The 26,760-nt window shown below is 42.7% G+C and overlaps 1 protein-coding gene across 4 annotated transcripts in view; it reads left to right on the forward strand.

The window, feature by feature from the left end:
* LOC146185894 (nephrin-like) overlaps positions 1-26,760 on the forward strand; it is a 710,707-nt gene that overhangs the window by 538,794 nt on the left and 145,153 nt on the right. The gene's annotated exons all lie outside the window — the stretch shown is intronic.

The raw sequence follows: 26,760 nt of genomic DNA on the forward strand, positions 1-26,760 counted from the left end.
CCTGAAGACTGACTTATTTCCGATGGACTTCGCAGCCAAATAATTATTAGCCGTAACGGCTGTTACACAAATTGCCTCAAAACGCGGTCTAGTTAAGGTGGCAACATACTTCTCGCCTTTTTCTATTCGGAGAAGTGGCTAGCAGATCGTAAGCTACACATCTTTCAGGTCTTTATAATCTACTAAGCTTAACAGGTACATTAAAGGATGAGAGGGTTCGCAAGATGTTACCATATGTCTGTAGAACTGAAACGTGTACGTCTGCTTATGAAACGAACGGCTTTTTGGACAAGCAGTTGCGTGGTAGACGGCGTAACAACCCCCGTCTCACCACTTCAAAAGGACGTTCACGGTTAACACGCTGATGGCAAGTGAGAGTTTCAGTCTACATCCGCGATCCGCCACCGTGACCCTCTACCGCGCGTTGGCGGGGCGCACATGCTCATTGGTCCCGAGTCAGCGGGTATTTGTGCCGACATCCAGACATCCAGTATGTGGCGCCATCTATCGGCGTCAAGGGGATCTGGGCATGCGCAGTGGAACGCGCGGTAGCAGATCACGCTAGCGGATTGCAGATAACGGTAAACTAAAGCTCTTTTATATTATACTTCGTTGCACAAACTAATGAAGGCAATGAGTGAAGTAAGGGTGATCTGAGTCAATGAGGATGACGCAGATATGATTGTACTCTTGCCCTCATGTTTTGCCGTAGGTGACAGGAGCATGGAATCACAGTCATGTAGTAGACGTCATCCTGATTGGCCTACGTTGCCCCCGCTTTCCTTAGTGTTGCGAACAGCTTGTTAAGCAAAGCACACATATCACGAACACCATCAACGCTGCTCTCTAACAGACAGTATTTAAAGCTTTGGGGAGCCTTAGGCTTAGCTCTGTAGGTGTCTGTAAATTACATTAAAAAGTGACCGCATGACACCTGTGCCCCAAATGACCCAACGTCATATCATGGTGCTGAAATGTGCGCTACACGGGGAAGTGTGGTTCGCTTTCTACTATATACCTTCCTCTCATTAAAATGAAAGTTGATATACCGTAAGACGTGAGCATGATGCTGTATGCGGTTGTTAAACAAATAGTGAGAATTAGTGGCTCTCTATGCAATAAATGCGAAGAGGGCCAGCAGCCACCGACACCAAGGAAATTATTTGAAAATGTTTTTTTTCATTGCGGCCGTTGTGAGGATGAATAACTCCAAAAGTATAAGTTTTGGTCATCCGATGTATGAATGATAATTGATTAAAAAGCAGAAAAAGAAACGAAATGCCGCCGATGGGTTCATAACTCACGACACTAAAATGCTGCACAATCACCAAACTGCCACTGTCATGCAAGGACCAAAAGACCGTGACTGCAGCTTAGGTTGCTGAGTCTTCCGTGCTCAAAAGCAACTTCTTTATCTTCCTCTTATCAAGTACATTCACCAATGTTATACGCTTTTAAAGATTTTCATACCGCCCTTCGTGTTGGCAATATAAAGCATGCACTGAACAAATTTCTTGCCGTCTGCTCTGCATTCGACTTTACCACTGGCTTTAAAACCTTCCTCCATTCTTCTTCGATGTGCATTTGTCCCAAGAAAGTGAATGAACATTTTAGCGTATTTAATTCAAAATATTTTATTTTCCTTGTATTTAATGCCTCATTTTACAATCTTTTTCTCAGAAACTCTCACTCCAGACGTGAACGGCAGTCAAATTCGTTTCCCATTAATGAGCTTCCGTACAAAGAGGGTACGCGATGTCTGTGCTTTTTTTTATTCGTTTTTCTTTCATTACAAAACAGCCTTAAGTTTCAGTTTTTGCCACGTGGGCATCAAGAGAGAATTCTTTTTGTTCTCTCTCTCTTTCTTGCTGGTTGCCATGTGTCTAAGCCGAAGACTCCCTGCATCGTTTTTAAATTAGCCATTACTACTGCGTTGTTTTTTTTTTTTTACATCAACAATATTAATAATAATAAACCTTAAATAAATAAGCCTTAACAATATTTTAAAACTGGTGTAAACTATAACCAACTCCCACCGCTCCCATTTATATTAAACATTAGGAGCATATCATTGCTAGAAAAGCACCTCAAGAGTTGTTCGCTTGCAAAAATAAATGATCTCTTAAATAGATTCGAAACGAGCAAACACTGCTGTGCTACTCATAAGGAACAGCGCCTTTCCACAGTGGCCCATTTGTTAGGGTGCTTTACTGCTGATCCCAGTGACGCGGGTTCGATCCCGGCCGCAGCGGCCGCTCATCAATGGAGGTGCAAAAGAAGTCATTCGTGCAGCGTGCTCTGTTAGTGCACGTTAATGAATTCCTGCGTTAGCAAATACCGGAGCACTCTGCTTTGGGATTTTAAACCCGGCAAACCTAAACCTAAACAACCCGGATCAGTGATAGTGGGTTGCAAAATATCAATGTCTGCTTACAAAAGACCCTCTAGATAATTAGGAGCTCACGTTTTCAACTTCTTTCTCTCTTAACTGATCCTCCGGTTACGAACTTTCAAAACACGCTAGGAACTTTCTCAACATGAACTCATATCAGGCTCGCTCCTTGCAGAGCTGAAGTAACCAATGGAGTCGGTATCGAGATAATGACTTTTCGTCTTCTTTTTTCTTGAAAGTGTATAATTTGACCTCAAGACAAATCAGAACAATCAGTACGTCACCAGCTTTGTAAACAGCCAGCATTACGCGCTTACGGTTAGATGGTTCCCGATATTAATTTTCATTGTGCGCCTTGCCCCGTTCTCGTTATAATTTTCTTTATTTCTGCCTTGATTAGGTGCGTGCCTTCCTTATGTCAATATTGGCGACATTGAAGATAAACAAGGACAGATAATGTGTTCCGGGCCAATATGCACGGAATTGAGGGGGTTTAGAATTCAAATACAACTGACAATGCCGGGATGGCGCATTTCAGCACTATACCATTCACGAATAATATAATCTCTGACGCGATGTTTTTTTTTTTTTCTTTTTGTTCATAGTGGTGGCGTACAGCGTTTTATTTACCACTAGATCGCACTTCTCGTTTTCCTTGTGCCACCCAGCCTCAAGTGACTGCCCGGTTTTTTTCAGAACGTTTATCGCCATGGTGTCACTACGCTTTTTTTTTTTTTATTGCTGACGAACTTTAAGCTTCTTAAAAAAATAAAAAAGGTATGAGAGACGCGTAAGCTCCGTCTAAGAGTTTGATGCGACCTCGATAAAACATTGAGCGTTTGCTCTTCATTGTTCCTGTACATGCTATAGACATGTTCATGTTCTTGCACTTGTAGTTTCGACTTACTTAATTTCAAGTTCCTCAGCTTGTGCCTCTAATATCTCACAGATTATCATTAGCAGGCAGTTATAAACTGCCATGTCATGTAGCTACCGGTCGTAGGTGATCGCCTGTAATAGCGAATAAGCCCGTCTTAACCAAGCCGTTTGATCCTGCCTGCGTGCATAGTAGTTGTATGCCTGATTCGGCATTCATGCCCTCCACCCACTGCAACAAGAAATCAGATTTGATCCCTCCTCCCCATGTTGTGACATCAAGTGACCTCGTGAGATCGCACAACCCATCGAAGATTGGGTGCTCCACAATGTTACCCACCAGCTACCATCAGCTATAGCTGTGCTCGTGATTGTCCGCATACAATGCCTACAATTGCGGGATTTTTAGCAGAACGGGGTCTTGAAAAGATTATGTTGCAATATGTTGCGAGATTCCCTATAATGCTGCAATATTTTAGGGAATCAATTTAGGTAACAAACTTAGCATGGCAACGACAAAGTGACTAATCGCCTTCATGATATCAGGCGAGAATTGTTTAGTAATATGTTCTGACATGATGCAGTAAATGACGCTGGTTAATTGTCCACAAAGCTTTCAAGTTCGCTATAAGAAGCATATTTTGGAGAATTCCAAAGTTGTTTCAACAGCCGCTAGTGGGTCGTTGTGCGATAATATTTTCAGTTTCATTAGAGCAACAAGGCGAAATTTAACCTTGTGGAGTGTAATACTCGTGTTCACTGCGGACATAATATTCCCGTGTACGAAAATTCGCTCATACGTGACCTCTTCCGAAGCTTCAGGCTTCAGTGCGTGATCTGGGGCCGGCCACCGACCCGGATCAAGGGCTGCAACTGAGCGCGCCACTATACCTAACAGTACGCGGAATTATTGATCGCCTTCAGCCATCCGAACAAGGAAAGCAAAACAAAACAAGAAAGACTCAACAACACTAAACTTGTACTGGACGAGATCACGGCCTCCTGCAGCGGTCAGACGCATCTCGCACGTGACGCGACGCTTGGCTTGGCTATATTACGCGACCTTCCGCAGAAGCGGACAAATCATCGGGACAGCGATCCGGGCGTGACCAGCTTCGCATGTGCGTATAGAGTCGAGCGATGCAATTTAGGGCTCCCGATGCTCGCTGCGCTGTGACGGGGAAGTTTATGTGTTGTCCGTGAACGCGCTGAATAGGCGAATGAAGCGAATGCTTCGGAGCGTAATCAAATGCGACCGAAAATATGCGTTATATATATTGGTGCGGCTATACAACTTACAGCTAAAGAATGCGCTGGCCACTTCGCTAATTTCGCTGTATCGCTTTTTGCCATCTGTGCTTCTTGTTCCATCTTTGCTGTAGATTAATTTATAAAACAAATACCACCGTTCTACAAAATATCATCGACCCTTCAGCCAAGGGGGTTAATGTTGAGTATGTCTGGTTGGCATGCGTAAAATAAAAATGGGTCGTTTGATTTTGTCGCAACAAAATATGCTTTTCGTTTTACGTACCTGCCAATACAGCTGTCTAAAATGTTTAAATATTTGACGATAATGAAAAAAATAAAAACTCTTTCAAATGAGCATTTTTATTGTACTTTCCTTTTAGCAAAACGTGTGATGCTTGAAATGTTCTTATCAGTCACCCTTACATTGAACCAATATGCTTGGCGGCTTATGCACGGTGGCAGTTACAATCTTTTGTACCATGTAACCCTACGCTGAAGTTTTCAATCTTCTTTCATAGGAGTTCTGTACAAGTTTCGTAGCTTTTATTTGAAGTGTTTCAATTTCGAGTAGTTCGCCAGGCTTTCCGCTGGTATGACTGCAACGTACAGTTTACTGCTTTGAGATGCTGATGTCGCTGTTATTTACCGATGGAACTAGCCTGGTGGATTCTGGCACATTTGGTCAATGACAGCGACTTGCGTTGTAATAAGTTTAGAAATTGAGACACTGATCCCACACCTGGAATATCTACCTCGCCATGAACGTATTCATCCACAAAAGTAATCAAATACTTCTGTTGCCATCTAGAGCCCATACAGAGCTTTACTGAAATTCGAGCAGAAGACGGAAAGTCTTCTTAATACGCAACATATTTCTGCACATGCAAACAGTGCACTGAACTGAACCTGCTTTGTTGTTGCCCTCTTGAAGGCAAAAAGCAGGATACACCTATCCTGCGTCACATTCTGCACACACAAAAATTGAGTAATGTTCGCAAAAAAGTTCAATTACATTATAAACGGCACCACTTTTGAGAAGCTTAAAGCTCGCTGAGGTTGAATTTGCGCCACATTAGAACAATAGAACTTTCGTTGTGAAACCTGTAATAGAAGACTGAAAAAGCACCAGCTGCAGGTAATTCTTCGTTGTACCAGAATAAAAGTTCCAAAAAATTTTCCCCCTTAATATCTTGGTCGCCTTTGAACATCGGTTACCAGTTTCAGTAAGCCCTCTGCTTAACTTTTCGCAATTAGCGGAGCGGCGCCAATGATTCCCGCTTTCGCGTTATTCCCTTCAAAACCCAAGTATTGCCAAAACATTTCGAAGCGCATAAGTCCTCCACTTTTCCTATGTGTCGCTTTCCTTTCTAACAAAACAGAATCTTAGTAACAGACAGTCAATAACCCAGAGAGAACTCTTGCACAAAACTACAGCCATTTTTTGTCAGTACAGGGCAATGATTTGAAGTACTTGTAAGGACGGTGGCAGACGAAGCGAAACCGCAAATCCCCAAGGTGTTTCAACCATTGCACCCGAGCATCCTCTATCGGTATATTCACTCTCCTCTCATTTCAGTCTTGTTTCGTATACACACAAAAAAGAAACAAAAAAATGGGGCAAGAAGCCTTAGTCCCAAGCTCCATCTTTTCACGTCGATCCTTTCACGGCGTTCCGATCAGTCTCAAAAAATATCTTACCGCGTTTTCAATTCAGCTCGCTCTCGAGTCTTGGGCATTTTTGCGCATCGCTTTATCCCTTCCTTCTGCCTCCTTTCTCTTATATCCTTTCTCATCTCTTTTTCTGCCCCAACGACGTCGCCCGAGGCTGGGTGCTGTGACTGGCAGACATTTGCCGGCCGAGCAGCTACGGTTGTTCTTACTTGGCCCTCTGCATCCCTCTGAGTATGTTTCCTTGCGAGGCTTTTTTTTTTTTTTTGGGGGGGGGGGGGATGAAAGGCTTATCGGATTACTCGCTACAGGACGTCGTCGGCTTTCGACAGACACGTAAGGATAAAAAATGTCTTCGCCTGGCCTGCGGTGATAGCCACCAATCAGAAGATTAGAAATCCCTGTACGCGGCTTTGGCCGCTCCTCCGCCGGCTGTGGTCGGCGTCGTGGCCTGGTTACTCCGTGTGTTTCTTTGCCTCCTTAGACCAGCGCGGCATCGCCTCGTTTTTCTCCTTACTCGCTGGCGCCGGCGTCGGCTAATTCTATTAGGCCGCGCCGGTTGCGACGGGGCGATAATTCTCGACGCGAGTGGCGTCGCTTCATCCCAAATAGATCGCGTGCTCCCCCGCACGGCCGTGCGGCTTTTGACGCGGAGATGCCAGGTTGCGAAATCGTCGCGGAATTAGCCACGGCCGTGGGCGAGTTTCGATGATGCTCGCCAGCTCTCGGAACGACTGCGGTAAACAGATTGCGCCGGTGGGAACGCGGTGACAAGGCCTGACGCATTAGCTGCTGGCGTTGCAGAGCCCGACAGCGAACACCGAAAAGGAACAGCTTCCATTTTTCTTACCTGAAGTAGCAAAATATTGAGTGGAGACGGGAGAGCTGCTAAATATACGGGGAAATATTGCAGGTGCTCTTGACAAATATTGATGGGTTTACGCTGAAAGTTCGCTTGATGCACTGCGATACGACTCGCGAAGACTCTGCTTACTGATGCAATCTCGGTAAATAGCGGCATATAGGATAGAATCATTGGCAGTGCAAGCTAGACCAAGAACTGGGGATGATAAAAACCTGTATGTGTTTTCCAGTGCTGACCGTGCAAATAAAATCCTCTAGGCGCCTTTGTTTTCCCCATTGCAAGCATTTCGTCTCGCGTCAACGTCAGAAGTTGGGTTAGTTGGTACCTATTCATGGCAAACGAGCATGAAAGAGGACGACAGGAAAAGGACGAATAGACGACAGGAGTGGTCACTCGCAACTGTATGGTTAAGGTGAAAAATAAATTATTAGCATCAAGAGCACAAGAAAAGTTGAGGAAAACAAAAAAGAAATTGAATGATACCGCACCAGGGATCCTAATGAAGACGCAGTGGCATGCACGTGGTAAAAGAATTAAAGCAAAGCAACAGTTAATCGGCACAACGAACGAAAAGCACAAAGAAAAATCAGGTGTCATCAACGAAAGCAATTTCAGGGCTTGTCAGGGGACTGAAGGGGTGCTAGCATACGTGGCAATTAATTTTGGAGATTAATACGCTTTCTTATGCTCGGGAGTGAATTAGCTTGGATGCATCTTTAAGCCCCAATTTTTTTGCCACACATCGCTTGCGTTTTTCTAATCGTTTATATATATATATATATATATATATATATATATATATATATATATATATATATATATATATATATATACGTGTGTGTGTGTGTGTGTGCGTGTGTGCGTGTGTGTGTGTGTGTGTGTGTGTGTGTGTGTGTGTGTGTGTGTGTGTGTGTGTGTGTGTGTGTGTGTGTGTGTGTGTGTGTGTGTGTGTGTGTGTGTGTGTGTGTGTGTGTGTGTGTGTGTGTGTGTGTGTGTGTGTGTGTGTGTGTGTGTGTGTGTGTGTGTGTGTGTGTGTGTGTGTGTGTGTGTGTGTGTGTGTGTGTGTGTGTGTGTGTGTGTGTGTGTGTGTGTGTGTGTGTGTGTGTGTGTGTGTGTGTGTGTGTGTGTGTGTGTGTGTGTGTGTGTGTGTGTGTGTGTGTGTGTGTGTGTGTGTGTGTGTGTGTGTGTGTGTGTGTGTGTGTGTGTGTGTGTGTGTGTGTGTGTGTGTGTGTGTGTGTGTGTGTGTGTGTGTGTGTGTGTGTGTGTGTGTGTGTGTGTGTGTGTGTGTGTGTGTGGTCGACCCGAATTATTGATAATTTTTCTAGGGACCAAACGTTTTTCCATGCACTTACGTCTCCTTAATATGGAAAGTCGCTGTCCGGACAATGGAAGAAGAAAAAGAAAATGCACGGGCCTGCTACTGGCTCTGTAGCTGAGCCACCTCCGCTGCCTCGTGCGAACAGGAAAGTAAAGAAGAAAAGAAAGATGGAGAGAAAGGCGCGCGCCGCAACAACAGCCGTCGTCCACCACCGTCATTGCACACGCCACCGCTTCGGTGATGGACGACGGCTGTTGCGGCGCGCGTCTTCCTCTCCCTCTTCTTTTTCCTTTCTTCTCTATTTTCTCTTCTGTCCACACGAGGCAGCGGAGGTGGCTCAGCTACAGAGCCAGTGGCAGGCCCGTGCATTTTCTTTTCCTTCTTCCTAAAGCCACAACAACAACAACGTGCGCTGACATCGCACAACACACGGAAGCCACTTCGTTTCGCCTCCGAAACGAAGTGGCGTTATTATTATTATTTCAGCCGATTTCAGGTGTCCACAGCAACTGGGACAGATATAGCGCCTTTTCTTTCAAGACAACCAGTTCTAAGTCGGAAACACATCCAAGTCCGGTTGGCCTGCTTCATTGACCACGAAATTGGGTTTGCGAAACTACGTTACAGAGTGTGATTTGTATCCAACACCATCGCCAATAAAAGCGTTACTTTGAGATCACCGTCTCTGTGAAGTACTGCAATGTATGGTCTGGGAGCATGGCCGTCTGATTAACGCAGCAAAATAATGTTTAATAACTGTGACACCGCAAACACAATCCTGTCAAAACGCCCTGCTGCTGCACGGTATTTCGTAATTAACTGAGTTATACTGTCTGTATTTTTTTTTTCTTGAGTCTTTCCCTCTGCAAGACGCTAAAAATATTGAGCTTCCTGAAACGGTTGAGAGGAATGCGAAGGCTGCAAGTTCGAAATTCGATTTGTTCATTGCAAATCGGTGATTCTGTAATAAAATGTTATTGCAAATGAACCTCATTTCAATGAAAAAAAATTAAAATTGCTAGTGTTTAGAATACACCTGCGAGGCTTACGCAGTGATGATGATGATAATGATAATAATGAAAACGTTTATTGAAAGCCACATTGGCTTAGATTAAGGGAAGGGTGATCGGGTCCTTAGTCCGGGACACCGTTAGTGTGAGTAGCCCTTATTTTTTGTCAACAACCAATAGGAAGATTTCGATTTCTTCGTTCACTATCGACCTCAGAGAAGTAACGTATAGCGTTTCAGGCGTATATTACACAAATCTGACCACTAAATCTTGCATTAATGCATCTGATGAGTTCCACTAATACTTCAAAGGGAATGAAGAGAAGATCGAAGGAAAACAGCCTTCAATTCAACGAAATAACTGTGTCCCGAGAAAGCGAAAATCGAGTTTTTTCTTATAGAAACCAATATTTTTATTTTTAACCCCACTGAAATGCACTTTTCAAAATTTTGTTCGCTTAGTATTCCATCTCAGCACCGAAACAAAGGTCCTGTTACCTCACATTGAGATAATGCTAGGTTGGAACCAGTCGTGTATCGTACTCTGTTTATGGGTAAATGTTTAGCGCACATTCAGTATCATATCCATTACAGAAGCTAACGTGTTTGAAGAAGTGCCATTCATTTCAGAGAAAAGTTGGTCAAACTCACCAAAGAATTCCAGTGACGTATATGCCGGATTAATAGGAATGGGGTAAAATTAGTTTAAACCTCAAAACAAGTCACCGACCAGGAGCTTAAAGTGACAAGTCGATCTTCCCACGCAAGACTAGACCTAGCAAGGCTGCATTTATGTACAGTCTTTGTCAGATGAGTAGCGCCCAGGTGGTCAGCTTCTGAGCCACTTCGTGTGGCTTGTAATGCATTTCCAGCGTTCAGAATTCCTTGATGGCAACAATATTTTTTGTCCTGCCCTCTCAGATGGGAAAGACCTCCATAATGCTAAATCAGAGCCAGGATGTAACATAACATAATGCTAAATCAGGATGTAACATAAGGAGGGTTGATACGGTGAAATATTTAGGCATCACATTTACCCATAAACTAAGCTGGGACACTCATATAAATAACACGTGTGCAAAAGCATTCAAACAACTTGGATTTCTTCGTAGAAAACTATCAGCAGCTCCTTCTCATGTAAAGCTAACAGCCTATAATACCCTCATAAGGCCCATTCTTGAGTACGGTAGCATTATTTGGAGCCCTCATCAATCATACCTCAGCCAAAAATTAGAAAAAATTCAAAATAAGGCCCTTCGTTTTATTTTCTCCAGCTACTCACGCCACGATAGTGTATCATCCATGCGAACTGAAGCGGGTATTCCTGCCCTTTCTTGTCGGCGACGAGTAGCTTCCATGAAATTTCTATACCTTCTTTATAACGGTGGAATCAAACTTGATACAGATCAGTACATCAAGGCATCATATCATCGTTCGAAGAGGCTAAATCATGGGAAGTGCATCAGACCCATCCCAGCTCGATGCGACGCATACAAATTTTCATTTTTTCCTTCAGCTATTGAAGAATGGAATAGGCTGCCACATGAATTTATGGGCGATATCTGCCTTGATATTTTTCTTATAAACGTTGAGTCATATTTTGAGAAGCAAATGGTGTAAACAAAAAAAAAAAATCGTTCCTAAAATGTGTTTCGTTATTCACTGCGAGTGTTCAGTTTAGGATTTTATCTTATTAGTACCTATTGTCTAACGTGTTTTATTATTGTGTCGCTTCGCGGTTCTTTACACTGCTTCATATGCGACAAATTGAATGCCCGTTAGAGTGTTGCAGTGCGTATGTTTTTCATTTTTTGTGTTTCTGATGTTTTTCATTTTGTATAACGGTCCCATCAACTCGCCCACTCCTGTAAGAGCCTACCAAGGCTTACAGTATGCTTAAATAAATAAAAATAAAATAAAAACTACACGACACAAAAGCAGACCCCCTGAGCTCTATATTTTTTGACAAAGGCTGTACATCTCCAGATGCGGAGTTATAAATAAGATAAAAATTCAGTTCAGAATTTCAAGAAAGCTTCGGAAAGTTCCGACGGCAGAACGCGCAACTGACTTCTTCTGACTTCTTCGAGTAGTTATACCAACCTGATGAGCTCGCTTACAGGGTTTCTCAGCTACTAGACAGGATAAAAAGAAAACAAAAAGAAATATCCGGAAGCTTTACGACCCAGCTCCCAGTAGCACATTGTTAATCAAAGATTTAGCCTTTGTCCGCTCCAAACTTTGTCTTGTCTGTATTTGTAAAGTGTTTTCGTTTTCCGATCACTTTACTTAATCTCATACTTTTTCCGTGCTTGGCTTTCTATCCCGAGAGCTCCTTAGCGACTTTGTTCGGCCTTCCGTTGTACAGAATACTAAAGAAAGAAGGAGCCGTAATTAGACGTCCACACAATGACATTCTTCCTTTGTGATGTTTTTATCTCACAGGTGGCTGTAGATTACGAGTGAGGAGGAACTTGTTCGCCAATTGGCTTCGGGAGTTGAGCTCCGAAACTAAGAGCACAATGGAAGGGAAGTATAACGCCCTTAATTTCCGGTGTCCGCCCACACTGTCTGTACCTCTATTATTTACTGGATGGTCGCTCCTTGTTATACTGCTGCCTATATTGGAGAAAATTAAAGCCCGGTCGCTTTGAAGGTACGATAATGATGACGTCCTGCTAACCTTCACGTGTAGGGAGCTGCACTTTGAAAAAGAATGCTCCCAGTAATATAATAAGCAGTTACTTCCGGGAAAGTTGATTGAGGACGTGGGCTTTTCACTTCCTTTTGGTCCCAATCGAAAATACGTATCTCGTTTCGAGAGTAGAAAAACAACGGTCCACACGGTTGATAACTTCGCTAAGAGCTCTATCGCTAAATGACCTTTTGCTTACGCAAAGAGCAAGACTTTTTATCGAAGCTGAAGCGCTCAAATCCATAGAGAAACTGAAGGTGGCACGACTTGTGCTATTTTTATTTTCAACTTAACTGTTATTTAATGCACGTGCACATTCTTTTATACCTTGAATGCATCAAGAAGTCATCGTGCAGCCTAGCATACAGCAAGTCATCCTGCGCAACGCCTTCTGCCTTTCGCTCACGCCGTAAAAAAAAAAAAAAAAAAAAAAAAAAAAAAAAAAAAAAAAAAAAAAAAACCTCTTTTTTTGATAGCAATACCGAGGTAATGCTCACACAATTACTCTGTGGAATTTGATCTGTTTTTCTTCCGTGATATCCCTTATCATCTGCTTCCTATTTCTTTTATTGATCTGAGATTCGTTGAAATTCGGAGCATGCATGGCTTGCATTCCACACTGTGTTCTAAACAATTGCCTTTACCGTTCACTAGTTTTTTGTTGTGGTCCCGTAGCCTGTAATTCAGGAACATCCCAGTTTAACCACATTATCCTTGACCCGTAACAGTGGCAAAAAGCAACCAACTCCTGTGCAGTCAATACATTCGTTCCTGTGCTACTTAGAGCAGGCTTTCGAGCACTACAGTCTTCATCAAGAGCAACTAGCTTGTCCGATCAGCTATCCTTATGTTGAAGGTTTGTTTTGTTTCTTTCTTACGAATGCATTCGGTGCCAGAGAATTAACATGTAAAATTTAAACTAAGCGCCAAATATTTTAACCCCACTTGATATTGGCGGCTTTCGATAGCTCTTGAGACGTAGCGCAAGCAGAGGAGGTCAAGTTTAAGATGTCAAGTAGATTGGCTTTTAAACAAGAAACGCGTTTTTCATAGCTCACAGATGAACGATGAAAAACGCTCAGAATGAAAAAAAAAATTGTCAAAATAGTGTTTGGCCAACAAATATATTTTCCAAGAAGCAATATATATGACAATCTAGAAAGCAAAATAGACTTGAAAGAAGACAGGAAATAATACAAATAATAGGGACCAAACATTAGAGTCTATATAGTCGTGGACATCGTTGTATGGCTTTGCAGCGAAGGTTAGGCAGGAAAGAGAAGGAGGCGGCCATTTGTATTCTTAAGTGGGGTTGTTTCGTCGTAATTCATGCCTGCGACGCGGACGGGCGAAGAGACGGATGGTACGGGTGCACTGTATTTATTTATTTATTTTATTTAAGAACATACTGCCAGCCTGAGTGGCAGGCTTTAGGCAGGAGCAGGCATACAATGCTTTGTAAAACATACAATTTACACAATGCATACATAGCGTCAATACACAGAGCCGTAACTACTCATCATAAATACAAGTCAACGTTAGACCAGCAAGCGACGCCACGATGTGAAAACATTACAACAAATGCGTCAATATATTGAGAACAGCGCGTGACAGAATGAAGATACACTTGTGCATTGGACAACATCAGCAGGTAAGGCATTCCACTGGCGAGTCGTTCTAGGAAAGAATGATTATTTAAAAATGTTGGTTTTAGAGGAGTATTCTTTAACTTTTTTAGGGTGATAGGAACGTGTTGTGCGTGGGTTAGCGGTTTTAATATAAAGCGTTTTATCAATTCTTAATTCGTCATGATAAAGCAAGTAAAAAAGCTTCATTCTTTCCCGGTAACGTCTTGATGCTAAGCTTTCCAGGTTGGCATCTAGTAAGAGTTGGGTTGGAGATGTGCGCCAGTTATATGGGTTATAAATGAATCTTACTGATTTACGTTGTACGCTTTCAAGTTTGACGATGTTGGTTTGTGTGTAGGGGTCCCAAATAGCGGCAGCGTATTCCAATATCGGTCTGATGTACGTTTTCTAAGCCAAAAGTTTTATGTCGCGTGTTGATTTTCCCAGTGTTCTTCTCAGATAACCGAGCCCTTTCATTGCCTTTTTTTCAACGTATCCTACGTTGTCGAGGTAGATTGCTCATAACGGGGCGACAACAGACGGTCATCTTCTTTCCTTTCCTGAAAGTGAAATTTTAGAGATAAGGTGATATGTGTCCATGCGACTGAGTCATTTTTGTTTTCTTAACGCGACAGAATTGAACTGAAAATCCAGCGTCGACGTCTAGCCGACGTTCGCCTGCCACCATTCGTCGGCGTTGCCGTTGTGAGCGGAAAATCGAGAGTATGGCGCTGGCAGGCGGTAGCTGGTAGCTGACATGGCTGAGCACTAACTGGACGTAGGGTTCCCTCACATTACGCTTGGCGGGAGAGATGCCGACTCGGGTCTCTCCTTTCACATGAGAGGGTGGTATCAGAAGGGTGGTATCATAGGGTGGTATCAGAATGGTATCTGATACCACCATAGGGTGGTATCAGAATGAGCCTGTTCCTTAAAATCACGTTACCCATAGGCCACTAAGGCACATTCAAACGGCTTGGTTAAAGCGGGACTTTATATGTGGGCTGATAGCCTGAGCTACTTCTTCATACCCTTAAGATGGAGCTTAGGTGTCCCTTGCATTTTTCGTGCTGAACAGCCGAGACGTTTCGAGGACACGTGGCCAGTAAATCTTACGAGGAATTGAATGCCGCCAGAAGTCTACTGATTATATTGTCAGTTTTGTTTTTTGCCTAACGGTGTACAGCCGTGTTTCTGTTCAGAGTCTTTTTCCAGCATTTTCGCCAAAACAGCAAAATTGCTTTCAAATTTCTTTTCTGACCTGTGGCATTAATCACCATAGAACTGATTCACATCAGCACCTCACCTTAGAGAAATAAAGCTAACAAATGCGGCTTTCTAGTGCTCTATCGATACCACTAGCTTATTTTAATTTGTTTTGTGACGCTTGTATCTTCGCATACTTTTCCCAGTTTCTCTGAGACGTTCTTGATCCTCATTTGTTAACAAATGTACGAACATTTATCTTTACAAGGGGGGGGGGGGGGGACAGTGAAGTCTGATTATTTCAAAGTATGAACAGAGGCGATATTAATTTCGCCATCACCACATTTTGCCTGAAAGTATATCATATGCTTTCTTTTTTTTATTTTGCAAATTTTTGCTTCAAGATAATTTGCACGAAATATATAGATGCGCTTTTTATTTCTTCCCTCTTTTAGTCCGTAAACATCAGAGTACCGGAGTCATTTTTGTATCCTCAAAAAAGTTTCATGAATGGTTTGTAGCTTAGAAGGCGAATAGTAGGGGCATTTTTTTTATACCTACACCAGCTACACCAGTATAGAAAATCTCCTATACCTTCAATAATTATTAGCTACATTAGTTCAGCTGGTGTAGGTTAAAAAATAGCCCTACTATTCGCCTTCTAAGCTACAAACCATTCATGAGACTTTTTCATAATCCCACCTGGCCGCATGCTCAGCGGGCATTAGAACCATGCAGGAGTACACCTTAATAAGCATTGCCATCATGGCCAAGCTTCTCCTCAAGCATGGTCTCTCAACAGAATCTACTTGAACGAATTTCTTCACTTAGGACCCTCTCCGGAAGAGGAATTGCCGCTGTGTCTTCTTTCCAAGCTCCCGTGAGACTGTGACAACGCAAGCTCTCGTTCATTAATACTGCCACTCCGCTGCTGCGTTTCCTCCATTTATTTGGTCACCGTACTTTGGTACTCACGCCTGAGGAGGACTGGTTGGCCGGTCCGCCATCCCGGTCGCCACCACCAGGTCCCTTCAGGGACAGTGCCGAAAAGTGCTGTCTTGGGAAATAACTGCCTCGCTGATTTTCGCCAGCAAGAACGGGACTGGTTAGATCGAGTCGAGCTCGGGGTCGTTGCGAAAGTGGACCCCGCCAAGAGCGTAACTCACTGCGAGTCACTTACATGCGACGAAAAGAAGGGCGAGACTGAAACGAATGAGAAGACGCGCAACTTAAGAGCGAGTGCTTATTTATGATCCCGTTGTCGAGCGCACATCGCCGCAGGCAACGTGCGATGTCGCCGCCCTCACTTGGCCTAGGACCCGGCCACGTGGGGATAGACCGTTTTGTCCAGCGGCTTTGAGTGGAAAAAGCGCAATGGTACTAACGTCGCAGCAGCGGAGAAGATGTTTAGCAAGGGGCGCAGTGAAGAATTCTGTGGCGCTTGTCCAGGGAACTGTGTCGCCAGACAACATCTGCGCGCGTTCCTAAGTGTCGGCGGTACAACTGTTCTTACTTTTTGCGGCACGCTATATCAAAAACAATGCAGAAAACTTCTCTACGTGGTGTCCAGTCAAATTTGTGGTACACACGCGCGCTTATTCGAAGCACCTTGCTGTGTGCATGTATGCATGAGAGGCATAAAGTGAGTTGAGACATCAAAGACAGAATGCAAAATATGTGTTGAATTAAAGTTCAGCTTTTAAGGTATTATGAGACCGGTTTAACGACTCTAGCCTGCAGCAACTCTTGTGGATTCTTTGGTGAGCATGCACTTTTCTACTAGCTTATTCACTAATTCCTTAGTTTTCGCCCTATTATCTCAGCTTATCCAACGTAGCTATAAATCGCGCTTTACTCAAGCCGTAGGCATGTGCTCAAGTGGCCTATATATATATATATATTATTTCGCATTGACCAATAACAAAAAAAAAAGCATTCCCCATGCTTTCCATGGTGTTAGTGGATTTTGGTTCCCTTATGTATCTCACAAGAAGCCCTTCATTTCCTACGCCGCCTTCCTCACTCCGTTGGGCTGTAACTCATACTTTAGTTGCAGTTGAAATTAACCGGAAGAATTGCAAGAGTAGAAAGTGTAGTCCGCTGACGTGTGCTGTTAAACTCACCAAACAGCGCACGCGGTCAGTTTCCGGGGGCTTGGTTGAAGAGTCATCGCGGCAAGACGCGGCATTTGAGTGTGGTGGCTATATGTATTTTCACGATGCTGTTTCATATGCCCCAGTTGCACCAGTTATGCTAATTTAGCAATAATATTTTGACGGAAGGGACGCTAGAGCGTAAAATATGAAGGAGCCAGAACGTGAAACTTTGTCATTGTGTGAAGTGTACTTGCGGTGTAAATACTATATTTATGACATTTTTTTTTTCCTAGTCTGTGCCGGTCCTAAGTCAAGCCTAAATTGCGGAAACGAACACCACGCTGAACACGTCCACAAAAATGCGTCCTTCTGAAAGCAATACATAAGAATATAATCAGAACGCTTACTTCCTAAACATTGTTATGAGTCTTTCACAAGGAAAAATTGAAATCTGCGAGAACACAAGATCTGCCACGGGTAAATTAAAGTGGTAAGGGACCGCATAACATAAAAGGTGCTGCCGAATGGCTCACATAAGTCCTTTTTAATGGGCACTAGCTCCACCTAAGACATTTGATATGCCCCGTAGCTCCTATTTCTGGCATATATTACGGGTTTATTTTGCGGCGGAGCTCTATTCCTCTCTACTCTTCTCTTTCTCTTCTCTCTCTCCGGTTTGTTCTCACCCAACGTTGTCTTTCTTTGAAGGCCTTGGATTCAATTGAAATATAAGTACGGTGTTGTCTGCGGTATTATATCGCTCCCAGAAAACTATGAATCCGCATGATTTGCATATATAGATAAAAAAAAGAAACGTAACCACCTCTAGGTAGCAATGGTAGAAGCTTTCGCGTTATGGAAGTGAGCTGTTTAGCATGCTACACCCGCGATTGAGATGCATGCTACAGCAGGAGCAGCAGCAGTAGCGTGCGGTTCTGTGGCAATATGACAGTTACATCCTCAGCTTAACAGACCGATGAAGAATCCCGCAATAAAAACTGTGCCACTTTCAAAGCTTCGTAGTCTAAGGCGCATGCATATATATTACAGCCAGAATGTCGTACTAATCCGCGTGCACTCCGAATTTCAAAAAAGCAAGCATCACAATTCGCTAGCTTTCCTCAGATGCGTGGAAAGAAGAGAAAAGTTAGCGTGGTGATATTTGCGCGCTACTCGACAGTACACACATGCAAATTAGTGTAAATAATACCCGTTGAAAATCAAATGGAATGCGAATAGTTGAGATATTAACCGAATCGACGAGGAATCGAAAGTCTGCGTGATTATTTCCTACTTGTGCGAACATCTATGTCCCCCTCCCCCCTCCGAAAAATAACAAGAAAAGGAGGGGGGGGGGGGGAGAATTGCTGGCGGCAGCAGCGCTGTGATTCACAGAGTTAAAGTTACGACTGTTGCAAGACGCAACAGATGTTACCATTGTGCAGGCACGCAGTCAGTATATTACCTCTTTGACTGCTTTCTCATGCGCCACAGAAATAGATTGGTGTGAGAGACGAGAGCCACGGATACTGCAGCCCCTGCCTCTAAAACCAGACGTGAAGGCAGGGTTGCTGGACCTTGCTGTGAGCCATGGCGGCCGTTGCCTTGTATTTGATGACCGTATGTCTGATAATCATGAACGATGTAATATAATGAGAGGCGTAGGCGTAGCGGCGCTGACCACAACAATCGAGGCGGCATGCTTTTCAACGCCGGAAGGGGCCTGCATTTGAGTGCTGTAGGCAAATCAGACTCGTCTGGAGCACTTTAATGCAGATGCGTTACTACCCACATTCTTGTATTCCGTATGGGATGGCTGTGAAACGTTTTTAGATCAACTGCTGGAAGAAAACTCTCCGCTTGCGAGTTTAGTAACCAGTTCAAGGCCAACCGACAAACCTCACCTGCCAATGCGTTCGACCACTGCGCTATCTAAGTAATCGGTCTCTCGACGTGCTAATCTGGCAATCTATGTGCTTCTAGTCCCGTTTTCACGATCTTGCTTTCTTCTCGCAAATTTTCACTAATTACATTAATTATTCCTTCTTTAGCCTAATACAAAGTACCTAAAGTACTCGTTAAATACTTGTGTTTATTGGTTTATGGCAAAATAGAGTAAAGCAGAGCTAAATGAAGCAAAATAGCTGTACTAGTGTTAAATAATGCTTCTGCGTCTATATATATATATATATATATATATATATATATACATCTGACTAATCCAATCACCGTGTTTTACAACTGCAGCGTAACGTTCATCCAGCTGGCCCCGGAACATTTTTTTCCGAGAAAATCGAACAGGCCAGACCAACCTTTTTTCAATGTTCCACGTACATTACACGCAAAAGTTTCTGCAACGTTTCGTATGCATCACGCGTAGCGTTGTATTTCATTAATCTGTTGGTCGTAGCAAGGCAAATACAAGTTAACCAGGTTTATATCCGGTTAGGAGCGACTGACGCTCAGTGCGAGTAATGCGAGGCGCAGGTTAGTTTCTGTAATTGGTTATGGCTTGTCAACTGCAAAATTACTTCTGGCTGTTTCCATGCGCACATGATGTCGTTTGCCGAAGTTCGCCTCATGAACGCCGAGAATTTTCGTGCGGCAAGAAACGAGACTGTTCCGCGCGTGTTTACCTTGAATCCCCCGGGAGTTTAAACTTTATGCAGGCGAACTACTCCGGAACGACAAAGCTTCCGGGTTGACGGTTACTAAGTATTTCATAAAAACATGCAATGTTCACTCTGAAACGGATCGTTCATGGTTCTGGAATTCTTACTGCACCGCCAAACTTTGCAGCGGAAGCAATTTTACTGATTTTTTTTTTGTTTGTGTGTTGTCACTTTATATCTGTCCGTGCTCCAGCGCTGTTTTACAATAATAGTTAAGCAACACGGCCAACAAGCCACTCTGCAGAATCTTTACCTCAGCAGGCTCGCAGGCTTCTTAATTGCCGCTGTCTACTAGCGCGTAGCCCTCAAAACAGATTCGGAATGCCTTTTTTTTTTTTTTTGTGGCTTCGAAGGAGAATATAAGATTTTAATGGCGAAGGTCATATTGCTCTGTTTGCAAGAAAGTAATAGCAAGTCGTGCCATGTCATTTCTTAACGATTACCAAGTACTGTGGTCTGTGAAATGCGTGTTTTGACTAGCACAGGCACTCTATCTTTAGAACATGCGCCTGCGCTTAGATGTCGGTGCAGAATTGCTGATAGCACCAATTCCAGTGACACCTTGCTAAATTATGAGCACGTCGAGGAGCGATGCAAAAGGCCCCGGGAATATTTGCATCGCTTCCTCTTTGAAGCTCCCCTAAAGCAGTACTCTCACGCGCAACTTGCGTACTGTTTGGGGAAGAGCATGTGGCAAGCACACTGACGGGCCAGTGCACCGGCCTGCATACCTTGAGTGGGATTTTGCTTTGTCGGAATAAAACGACGTGCGATGAAAAATAACGGGGAACATTCGGCGCACGTTTAGACACTTGCTTAAGAAAGGTCGCTTAAGAAAAATGAAGCGTTAATATTTTGTTTACTTAATAAAAATATTCGAACACTTAGGGTCGGGTTCAATTCGTTTGTGATGTGTTTGACCCTGCGATACTTAGCTCTTTCGACGAATAGAATAGGCGGACCTTCAGTTCGATATTCAAAAATGTTTAATATTCGCCGAGTCCTAAAATAAATCATTTCAAACATCATGAACGATGAACGGAGTTGATAAATTATCTTGGAAAATAGCACAAATGTGCAAATTAGAGGAATGAAAAACGCTGATAGTAAGATAACACTAATGCGTGAGGTCTTATCGGCTAATGATCTACCTGCTTCGTAAAATTTGCAGACGCTGCGAACACGCGCTTTGCTATTAAGGTGGGAATGTGAGATCAGAAGCCAGCCTTACGGGACCCTTAGATTCAGAGTCACGAAATCTGCCCACATGCCGTGCATGCAACTCCTTTCGTACCGTGTAATTAAAGCGGTAGCTTCTATCCATGTTGCTTCTGGCACTTTGTCATAATGCGCCACGGTCTTCCCCACATGCGTGCACCAAGCAAGTGCTGGTAAAGAGACAGCGACTACGTGATTTGCATGTAGCATCTACCAAGATAAACTGCGCCAAACTATGCGCGTCATGCCAGATTTAGTCGCATTAAACTTCTCAAACTTTTTTCACGACATTACGTTCAGTCATGGCTTTGTCCGGGCTAGTTGATTAATGGCTAAATGGCGAAAGAACAATGCGAAAAAAACGAGGAAGAAGGAACCGCTCAGGACGGGCGAAAGACAAAGGCGTTCCAGTTCTGTGTTGTTGTTTTTTTTAGAACATAAGTTGTGAGTCAGCGGTTTTATTTCAGACAAACACGTTCAATATGCAGGCACACCAAGTACAAAAGATCACACCTTAAAGTGCACGTGCAACGGCACCTTCCGGTTGAAGAGTTGTAATTTTTTTCGATGATAAAGATAAGGATGCTTGCTTACGCAGGACTGCCGTTTCATGTATATGAGAACAGCTTCCAGCATTTCACGCTCCTTCTGGTATGAACTTGAAAAACATGACCCATGTCTGATTGTATATTGATGCACAATTATCCTCACAATGTTTATAATGTGCCACTAAGTGTCCCGAGCCTGATAGTGCCTCAGCAGCCAGATTGTGCTCCATTAGTTGAACATTGATACATCGGCAAGTCTGGCCGATGTAGCAATTCCCGCATGACAAGGGAATTCCTCAAAAGAATTACAATTCTTGGACTGGAAGGGGCCGTTGGGCACGTGCTTTAGGGTGTGATCCTTTGTATATGCATGGTTTGCCTATATACAGAATGTACCTGCGTGCAATAAAACCAAGTTAATGTCTAGCGTTCGTGGTGTTCGTCTCTCTTCTGTCCTTGTCTTTAGCGCTGGTTAACACCTGCCTTGAATCTTACGATCCTCAACTAGCCCAGTTGTCTTCTTTAAACACAATAATAACATGAATAATGTAATACTTTGATGTGACCAATATATTGGCGCACAGCTAGCAAAGAAAACAGCAACAAACCAACTAGAATATTTAAATATTACACATTATCCTCGTCTTCGATATGCTTGATAATGGTGAAAAAGCATGAATTTATGCTTGTTCTAAAAACTTTATTTCGTGATACCTGCCACTACCATATCAGTTCCGCACTGCGCGTCCCCGCTCCTGGAGCTAACCTATTCGACAGCCATGATACACAAATTCGCTTCACTGCTCTTGACTTCAGGCTCGCATAACGGTGTCCAGTGCATATAATCTTTACGTTATTAACTGTTGCACATGCGTAGCACATAACAGTGTGATAATGAGCATTATGAGCCCTAAGGGATGTAGCACATCTGGTTCTCCACTGTTTTTATTTGTTCACAGATCACTACAGCGCCCGAAAGCATTATTGCAACGAGGACTTACAACAAAATCAAGCATTACACGTGCTATATTCTGGTGATGAGACATTCAAACAACATACAGAAAATCATAAAATACATTAAAATCAGGCACACATGCGCATACATATAATTATGCAAAGTTAAGATTAAGTGATTCTATCAATAAAAGCACGAAGCGCTTCCACAAATGTGCAGTCAGCGACATTTTTGGGGTGTTTGTTACAAACAGATATGGCATGCGGAAAGAAAGAACGCTGATAAACGTAGCCAGCATTTGATACCTTGCGCCTAAAAGAAGGATCACAATGTGGAGATGCGAAATATACCAACTTAATATACTGTTTTATCAATCCCGGTTTTGCTGAACTAGATGCGATAAAAAACTGCGCATTCACCTATTAATAAGAAGTTCCCAGCCAAAAGATTTCTTTAATGCTGAAAAGCTGTGTCGAAAGTAGTAATCATTTGATAATGTAATCACACATGGATTCCACACGGCGCTGGCATATTCAAGAATAAGTCTAATGTGTGTGATATACAAATATTTTATATTTATTGGGACTTTATGGAAATTACGCCGCAAGATATTCAACATTCTGGGTATTTCCCTAGACCATAGTCAATGTGGGTTCTCCATTCAAGGTCCTCTCTGAAATAAACACCCAGGTACTTAAATTCAGAAACGTTTTCCAAAGAAATAGAATTTAAACAGTACAAAGAGCTTATTGGGTTAGGTTTTCGTGTAAAAGCAACATATTTGCATTTATTTGAATTCAGCGTCATTTTTCACTTGAGGCATCATTGTTGGATGCTGTCTAGATATTGCTGCAGGGTGCGAACGTCATGTTTGATGACTGTTGGAATGTAAGCGATGCAGTCGTTGGCATATAAGCAGATTTTGGAGAAAATGTTCTCGACAATATCATTAATATAGAATAAAACAACAGAGGCCCCAGAGCTGACCTCTGAGGTATACCGGGAATAATATGCGCAGAGTGGGATGTAACCCCTATAATTACAGCATGTTGTGGTCTGTCGGGAAGGTAGTCGCGAATCCGTGTAATTACAGCTGGGGGGTTCCTGAGGGAAGCAAGTTTATGCAATAGAAGGGCATGCGGTACACTTTCAAATGCTTTCTTCAAATCCAAAAATAGGTAGTTAACATGATTTCCACATCCACTGTACACGAAATAATATCATGATTGAATTCCAACATCTGTGTAGAACATGAAAGCCTAGACCTGCAACCATGCTGTACATTCGCAAACGAGCTCCTACTCTTTAAGTATTTTGTAACGGCACTATAAAAATATATTTTAGAATCTTGCAGTTTGCGCTTGTGACGGCAATTGGGCAATAGTTTGAGACCTTAGTTTTGCAGCTACTTTTATGGGTTGGGATTATGTTAGCTACTTTCCATTATGTGGGAAGACAATCAGAGTCTACCGACTTTTTATACAGCTCAAGCATATAATGTGTTTCCACCTCAACGCATATATGCTTTCAGAACATAAGATGTAGCTCTATTAGGACCAATAGCGGCTTGAACGTCGAGTATCGCAATTACTTCAAAATTTTATTGTACGTAACTTTCACAGGCGAAATAGGTTAAGAAATAACGAGTGGTTTCAGGAACTTCTGCGTAAAAGAGAGCGCTAAAAACAGACTAAAAATAGTGATTAAAACAACAAGCTTTGTCATGACCGACAGTGGCGTCAGCTTCGTCAACCGATAGTTGTCGACCGCGAACCTGCTCTCTTCTATGCGATTTTAAAAACTTCCATGCCTTCTTTGGGTTGCACAGAAGTTTTTCTCCCAAAGAAGCGAATAAATAATTGTTTGTTTTGAAACTTTAATTCAGCTTTGATATCGCGCGAAATGACCATCATTGTTTGAAACGTACGTGAGGAGCAGCGTTTTGAGTATTATAGGTGGGAAAGCGGTTCCGCGTGTTGCCCAGTGCATGAAAATCATGATCGAACCATGACTTATCATTTCACTGATTGCAAGACACCACTTTTGACGTACATGTATGTCAACAAGAGCTTTGGATTTGTTTTTAAAGACTTTCCAAGTGCTCTCACTGTCTGTATGACTGCTGCTTAAAAATTCAAAAAAGGAGGAAACAGAATGGCGTGATAAGGATGCATTGTCACCTTTGTCGTAAAAATAAACTTTCCTCAATAACTTATGCACGGTCTGCGCCATTGACACTGTGATCATAACTGTGTCGTTGCGTGTGTGAAGCACGCAACGACACAGTTATGATCCCTTAGACCAGAAATAACTTTATCTGCTGTCGAGTTTGCGTTTGAAAAAAATGAATCCGAAATAGTAGACCTCGAGGGTTGGGGTCTGGTAGGCTCATTTAAGTGCTGTGTTAAGTCATTAACTGCAATGATCTCTGAAAAAGCTTATGCCAGTGCAGACTTGTCGGCGAGTATGGAATTTTCAGTCTTCCATTCGACGAAGAGCTCGCGAACTGTTCACAAATTGCAACTAAAGCCGCGCTGACAATGTTTTAGGCAGGAAACGATAAATGTACTATATTTTAAGCTCATACATGCCCTGACTCCAAAATCTAGACTTACAAAGAACGCAGCCCGTTTCACAGCGATTTTTAACGGGAGAAAGCCGCTTATCATGCAAGTCACATGTTAAGCATCTTCCAATATTTTATTTAAGTATAACACTCTCGTTAACCGTATCTGACTACACTGAATGTCAGGTTCTGGGCTCATTTGCCGTTGTACGGCAAAAACTACATAACCTTGTTACTGATGTTAGTCCTGGTCCCACAAGAAAATTGCCCCTGCCTCCAATAGTTTTCTTAGGCTTCGAAAATTTTGGCAAATTTTTCTTCCTCTTCTTTAGCACGATGAAGCGGGTAAAAGATGGCGTAAAATAATGAAACGTCTTCTATAACTTCACTTGCCAAGAATAAACTGCAAAAAAAAAAAATTAAATACAAATCTCTCTGCTTCTCAGTAGCGAAAACATCGTGGTCCTGCGGGGTTGGCTCTAACCAGCTCGTTCTACTACTAAAGAAAACGAAAGCACTCCAGGCGGCAGTCCGCGCTTTTCTCTTCAGGCCCAGCTAACAGAAATTGCAGCTTTAATATGTAGGGTGCTCATTATTTTTAAACATTACCTATCCCGTGTACAAGAGTTTCAGTATATTTGACTATATTAGTTTAATGTAGTTGGTGCACTGAAGCGAAGTTACATACAGAAGAAATCTTAGTATTGGGTATCAAAAGAAAAGAGCGGGAGAGGATTTTAAGTTACCCAGCAGAAATATGAAAGTGTACTTATTACCAAGAAAAGCGAGGACGAAAAGCTCCACTTTAATGATCACGTCAGAATAAATGAAATGTGTTGAAAATTAGAAAACGTTATTCGAAAAACGCCTTTTCTGCCCATGGGGATTACACGCATTTAATGGTTCTTTCCATTCTGGAGAAGTGTACTGCTTGCCTCTTACCTGCGCTAACTGGAAATAGATTGTCTTCTTAACTATCACACAAGTTAAACCCAATCCGCTTAGGTTTTCATGTATTAGTTACTTCGCATGACGTAGTCTCTTTTTGTTCGCTGTCGGTTCATATAGCGAGACAACTTTGAAGCTTGTAGTTTTGGAAACTACGCAGGCACCAAGATCCCTGGCATCACTGGACAGATTTAATTATGACAGCTTTGAAGGCGGCTGCTATGCATATTATGAAGGATTCTTGTATCAAATGTAAAGTACGAGAAAATGTTGCGAAACTTGGTCGTGGCACCAGACTTTACTGATAAATTGCTTGATACGAGCAGATCCTCTGAAGCGCAGTCATACTTGAATTAAAGAGGCTCTGAATAGTGTTCACAATATCCATTACACTGAAAACATTTTCAAAAATTATTAAAATTTGCCGCTAATTCTTGTTACATTACGAAAACGTTTCGAGGTATCTTGCACAGACAGCGCAATTTTCCCTGATGGTTCCTGGAGCTGTCAGTGCGAAACAAACACTGTTCGCTTCTTGCAGCTTTAATTTCAGCCGGTTATTCTTATTACGTGCCACTTTCTTACCTAATTTTACTGCCATTGGCGGACTTAATAATTAAGAAACTCCCTTCAACTTTTTGAAGTTTCAGAATAAGAAAGTTTGTTCGAGTAATAAAGCGCCGCTATCTTGAAAGGATACTAATTAGGCAGCCATCAATCGTTTAAGTTTCCGTTCACCAGCCTTACTACATGAAACACACCGCATATGTTTCCAAGGCTAAGGTACGAATACGAGCTTGTCCGCAAAAAATCGTGAGGTTCGAAACTTCTTTTCACAAAAATAATTTG

Source organism: Amblyomma maculatum, chromosome 6, assembly GCF_055883805.1.
Source record: "Amblyomma maculatum isolate TAMU_Amacu chromosome 6, ASM5588380v1, whole genome shotgun sequence".
Lineage (NCBI taxonomy): Eukaryota > Metazoa > Arthropoda > Arachnida > Ixodida > Ixodidae > Amblyomma > Amblyomma maculatum.